This window comes from Gopherus flavomarginatus, chromosome 12 (assembly GCF_025201925.1).
Source record: "Gopherus flavomarginatus isolate rGopFla2 chromosome 12, rGopFla2.mat.asm, whole genome shotgun sequence".
In the NCBI taxonomy this organism is placed as follows: Eukaryota; Metazoa; Chordata; order Testudines; family Testudinidae; genus Gopherus; species Gopherus flavomarginatus.
This window is the reverse complement of record NC_066628.1, coordinates 15,697,877-15,704,089: the sequence shown is the minus strand read 5'-3', so window position 1 is coordinate 15,704,089 and position 6,213 is coordinate 15,697,877.

Below are 6,213 nucleotides of genomic sequence, written 5' to 3'. Positions count from 1 at the left end.
CATCCTCAGCCATGAAGACTGAAGCAAAGAATTCATTGAGTTTCTCCACGATAATTTTATCATCTTTAAGTGACCCTTTTGTATCTTGATCGTCCAGGGGCCCCACTGGTTGTTTAGCAGGCTTCCTGCTTCTGATGTACTTAAAAAAACATTTTGTTATTACCTTTTGAATTTTTGGCTCAAACGGTGATGCTTTGAAGTTTAATAATAACTGTGACATGCCCACAGGTTAGTTACCTTAGAACAACCTCTGTGCAGTGACTCGATACTCAGTGCTGCTTTTCACACCTCAGATATTTCAGTTAGGATGCGAGTTCAAATACATTGTCCTGCTCCATCTCTCTTGAATCAGTAAGACCAGGGATTGTGGAGACTAGTTAGCCAGCCTACAAATGTCCAGGTTCCATTCTGTTACCAGGAAGGGGCTCAAAAATAACTGAATATAAAAAAGGACACATTTATGGAAAACCCTTTCCAAACTGTCATCTCTACAATCTCTCTGACACTGTTGCAGGTACAGTTTTGAGAACTCCTCAGTGCCACTTGGGATGAATATTGGCCAAATGAAACAGATCAGGAAATCTAAGAAGTTTACTTTAAAACAGGGTTGCCTCAAAAAGTGGACACCGTGCATTTTCTCATTAGCTTCAGAACAGAGAAAGCTGGACATTTCCTTTCCCCTTTCAAACTATTTATTTATTGTTCCTTTGGGAGAAGCAGGAACCTCTCAGAAATGAGAATCTATCACACAGAGTGGTCAGGCAACCCATACAGCACATACTAGGAACGACAATGGATCTATAGGGAATTGTTATTAGGATACAGACCAGAGGGCTGTTGCATCAAAAATATGTAAACACATGATGCAACAGAATTAGAAAGAAGCACAGCAACACTCGTCAGAGAGGTCATACAGACAAGTATCCTGCCTTGCCCATCTCCCACTCACTGGTGATGACTAGTCTTCACCCTCAGTGTCCTAGGTTGAAAGTATTGTATGGGGGAAAGGTCGTTGCACACTAGTCTTCCACCTGGAGTATCGTCTGAGATCCCTAAATGAGGGGAGACCCTGCTTGTTGTCTGTGGCCACTTCTGTTCCAGGATTGGTGAATATAGTGTAAACAAATGAGTTACACTAAGAGGCCACATCTCTGGATTCTCCTCCAGTGGGAAACTGTGATGGTCTAAGTGGTTTCCCAGGTACAACCTGGAACTGTGTGACCTGCTCTGCCCCCTGAACACATTAATCTGGGGTGTCTGTCACAATGCTCTGCTAGTGACAAGAAGCAAACCCCTCCAGGTGCTGTTATCACTCAGTCCAGCAGCAAGTGGAGCCCCACACACAGCTCAATTGCATGAATGCTCCCACAGACACTCATGAATCTCACAGAGAAGGACACCAACCGGATCCCACCGGATCCCTCCAGCTCCCAGCCTTGTACCTCAGGGATATACCACCTTGGACAGAACAATGCCAATTTATTAATTGATTCACCACTTACTTCAAGGGAAAGTAGACATGCACAGCCTTTGCCACCTGAGCAGATTTACCAAACACTTCAGACAAACTCTCTGCTGAGGATAAATATAAAAGTTAGATTTTACGTGATTATAAGTGATAGGCAAAAAGTTCAGATCAGTTACCAAAAGAAATAACAGCAAAATGCATTCTAAGCTCATCTTAACACTCTCAGGACCCTTACAACTTAGATGCTCCTCACCACAGGCCGGCTGTTTGCCCTTACACCAGGCTATTCCCTTTGATCAGCGCTTTAGTTGCTTGATGGTGGTGTGCGTAGATAGAGGTGGAAAAAATAATATATGGAGATATACCTATCTCATAGAACTGGAAGGGATCCTAAAAGGTCATTGAGTCCAGCCCTCTGCCTTCACTAGCAGGACCAAGTGCTGATTTTGCCCCAAATCCGTAAGTGGCCCCCTCAAGGATTGGCCTCACAACCCTGGGTTTAACAAGCCAATGCTCAAATCACTGAGAGAGAGAGAGCATGGAAAACGTGTCTCCCTTTTATAAGGCTCTTTCTCCCTCTTGGTTCCCCTCCACCTTCAGAGTCAGGTAGTCTTAGATTGGGCTGGGTTTGTTCCATACACAACCTGATGAGTGTGAACTGCCCCTCTGCTCCCAGAGCATTTTGTCTGGACTTATTTAAAGCACATTTTAGTCTCATAACTATATACATGAAATTACAGCCAATACATTACTATAACAATGATGATCAGTGCAACATGACAAACTTTGCATTGGATGTCACACAATCATATTATAAGGATGAACATGACGTTGCTGGGTGTTCCCCGGAGGTATCATAGAAACCAATTTGCAAGATGCTAAGTTCTGCTACCACTCAGCAGAAGGGTGAGAATATTGTTAAATAAACATTTCTAATAAGCAATTATAAAGATCTTTGGGAGAAATATTTCCATGGAGGGTGAGGGGGGGGGACAGGGGGAGATTCTTTCACCTAAATCTTTAATTTGCAAACTATGGATTAAATCTACTTTACATTCAGTTTCCTGTGTGTGTGTTAAACTATGTGGCTTTGGAACCCAGTCTGGCAGGCCTGATCATCTTAGACATTTTTACTCTTGCATTTGCCTTCAGTAGAACAACTGATATGAGAAAAGATAACCGAGTAGAATCAGTCTCTGCACAGTCATGCACTCCATGGGCGCTGCATTAGATTTCAGCCATGCAGAGCTATGATCTCATACAGCAGAAAGGAAATTCCTCTGGGTGGGGGAGGTTGGTTGCATCAGGATAGCTGTTTGTACTGTCTGCACAGTAAAATAAAGCACTAATTCCCCAGGCTCAGCCCCGTCAGAGGAGGAATCAAGGGAGACGTAGCTTTCCATGGAGAAGGATACAAGTATGAGGACACCTCTGCACTTTGTAAATGGAGAGGGAAGAACATTTTCTAAGACAGATTTTGACAGCATCTCATCCATTCAAGGAGATGAAGGTCTCTCTACTGAGGAAATCCAGCTTCTGCAGAAAGAGGAGAGAGAAGAACCTCAGCTGAGGATCCTGAGTCCTGGAGGCCAAGCACTGATAAATAAAAGCTCATTGCTTCAAGTTTGGGCTGTCCTGTGGTTACAGGTGAGCACCATCTTCCTGACTGCATTTCTATACCACCTTCCAAACAGACGCATGAATGTGCTTTGTGAATATTAAAGGGACATGAGGGGTGAGGTAATCACTTCTATTGGATAAACATCTATTGTTGAATGAGAGAAGATTTTGAGCTACACAGAGCTTTTCTGCAGGTGAATATTTGCTGTTTTAGCTTCTTCTTCCCAAAGCAATGTCAGTCGGCATTTATAGCACCATATAATAGAGATGGAGTGTGAGATTCACATTTTGTGACAGGCCCTCAGTTGGGGATCTGCCCCATTGACACAAATGGAGCTACCTTGATTTACACCAGCTGAGGATCTGGCACAATGTGCCCCAATGGGGTGGGAAGTGGTGACAGAGTCTTACTAGCCCAGATCACACATGCTAGATTGTGTCTAGACTCCGAGTTCAGGGACAGCATCTGCCCCTGCCCCCCTCCAGTGCCTTTCTTGTTCCTGTATTATCATCACACACTCGTTATGGAGTGTGGAGGGTCATTCCCCAGTTAGGGTTGCACATCAGCCTGGTTTGGCCTATGGGGGGCACTACCTCAGTCTCCAAGCAATTGTCTGTGAAGAGCCCTGTGTGCTGGGACAAGGGAAATTAAATCCCAAGCTGTGTGTCAGTTAAAGTGGAGGTTTCAGAGAAGCAGCCATGTTAGTCTGTATCTGCAAAAAAAACTGGAGTACTTGTGGCACCTCAGAGACTAACAAATTTACTTCACTATAAGCTTTCATGGGCTACAGCTCACTTCTTCAGATGCATAGAATGGAACACACACACAGAAGATATTTATAGATACAGAGAACATGAAAAGGTGGAAGTACGCTTCTCCAGCTCTTTGTCTGTGGAGCAGACAGAAGGTGCCTTTCAGCCTGTCATGGTTGAGGGTACTGCCGTTGTCTCAGAGTTGGTCCTGGATTCAACTAAAGCCCAGGAAGGAATGGTCCTAAATTTGTTTCTGCTAGGAAGAATGGCACTGTAACTAGGTTGTATCCAGTTAGTGTCCTAGTAAAATCTCAGAGACTAGACAATGCTGGTGCTTGTATTTTGCCTGTTGGTAATGTGTGGCTGGAAAAGGGTGTAGTAATTCTGTCTGATCAGGATGACACCCTAGCTGGGGCACCAGTAGAGCATAAAGGTGCTTTGACTGTGTTACTCACTGACAGTTTGAAAACTTGTAGGAAGAAGGAGAAGATTCCTGAGCTTGTGTGTGGCAAAGGGAAGGACAATGATTCTAACTTTTTGACTATGAAATCTAGCAGTTTGCCTGAAAGAGGATTGGGTAGGAATCCGCATGATGAGCCAAAGGTAATTCTGCACGTAAGTAAAACTCAGGAGTTGGCAGTGGCTTGGCAGAGCAATGCTTCGGTGGAGCAAGGTAAAGATAAACTGTTGCTTATAAAGATTCCTGAAGAGAAAAATTTTCATGATAGTCTTTGCAAGCAGTTTGCTGCAACTGAAGGATGTAGGAGTAATTTAATCAAGAAAGTTTCAGTTCCTAACAGCTAGATTTTTTCTATTGGGAAAGGATCCACTGACCTTCCTTTTGAAAGATCCAGTGTGGATCACTTAGAGAAAGTCTCAGATGAAATGAAAAATTGTCAGGAAATTTAAACAGCTCTATGACCAAGTGGCTGTGTTTGGCCAGCTTGTTGGGAAGACAATGGTGTTGGAATAGGAATGTCTTCCTGCTGAATCTGTAAGTGAGCAGTCTGTGCTTCAGGATCTGAGGACAAATTTGGTTACTGGTGTTTCAGAGCAACTGCCATCCGGGGAGCATGGTGGAGAGGCTCTCGAGGGGTCTTTCCTGGTCCCCTATTAGAAGGCCCATTACCGGGTGCACTACTCCACGGGGGAGGCCCGGTGTTACCTCTGCCAGGCGATGGAGCACGTTCGGAGGGACTGCCCCTTGACCCAGCACGGAGGAGGGCCCAGGACCCCCGAGCTCCGGCAGGGTGCCAGCCCCGTCATCGCCTGCGCCTCTGGCTGCCCGGTGCCCAGAGCTGCCCCTCCTCCTTCCCAGCCCATCACTGCTCCCTCTCGGGCCTCAGGGGTACCTCCTCCAGTGCGCCCAGACGAGCGGGAAAGCCCTGCCTCTGCTGCCTGCACTCTGGCGGGGCCTCCAGAGAGGGTGCGGCAGGGGTACTGCCGGGCGTGGGAGATGGCTCTCCCCAGGGGGAATCTTCCTTCCCTCCTGTTGTTCCACCAGTACCTCTCCGAGTCCCTGAACGGTAATCCCTGCCCCCCACCCAAGCCCTATCGATCAGAACAGAACCGTTTAATGGCTGAATGCTTAAGGATGCAGGGAAGAGCAAGCAAACTCTCATGTTCAGACACTTTGGATTTGTGTGGTATCTCTTTAAGACAGGGTCCAGCCTTGGAACTGGTAGCAGTTAAGGATCTGAAAACTGGTGAACAGGCTCCTGTGTCTGTTAATGCAAATTACCTGGCTGGCAGGGAGATGAAAGACTTGCTAATAGCTGTTAGCAAAGAGATCACACCCAAACAGCCAATGAATTCTGTTAAGCAAGAAAGCTCAGGATCTGACCCCTCAGAACAGGAAGAAAAGAAAAAAAAAACTTTATCATGCTAATGGTATTAAACAAAAAGCATGGCATAACAAAATGCTTGTACATGTACACTTGCAATGGATTTGTTGTTATTGCTAATGGTGATTTTTTATAACTAATGTGTTGCTAATACCAAACATTGTAAAAATATACAATGTGCCTAATCTTTGGAAAATCCCTTGAACATGTTAAGAATTATGCAGAAGAACGCACTTTATGTTAACAGACCTCGTAATGCTGATGTTGTACAGTATAGTCTTGGAACTTTTCACAGGAGAAAAGACATTCCAGATCTTATGTGCTGAATGAAAAGGGAAACTGAGGCACACTAACATTGCTTTCATAGCTAAATTCCAAGATTCCTATACTATGAACAACATTAATATCTACATTAACTTAATGTTAATTGAGTTCCAAACATTTGCCAGAACTTGTATGGATAAAGTAGCTATGTTCTTTAGCTCTTGACAAGATCACACGAGACATACAGGAACAAGAGCAGATCCA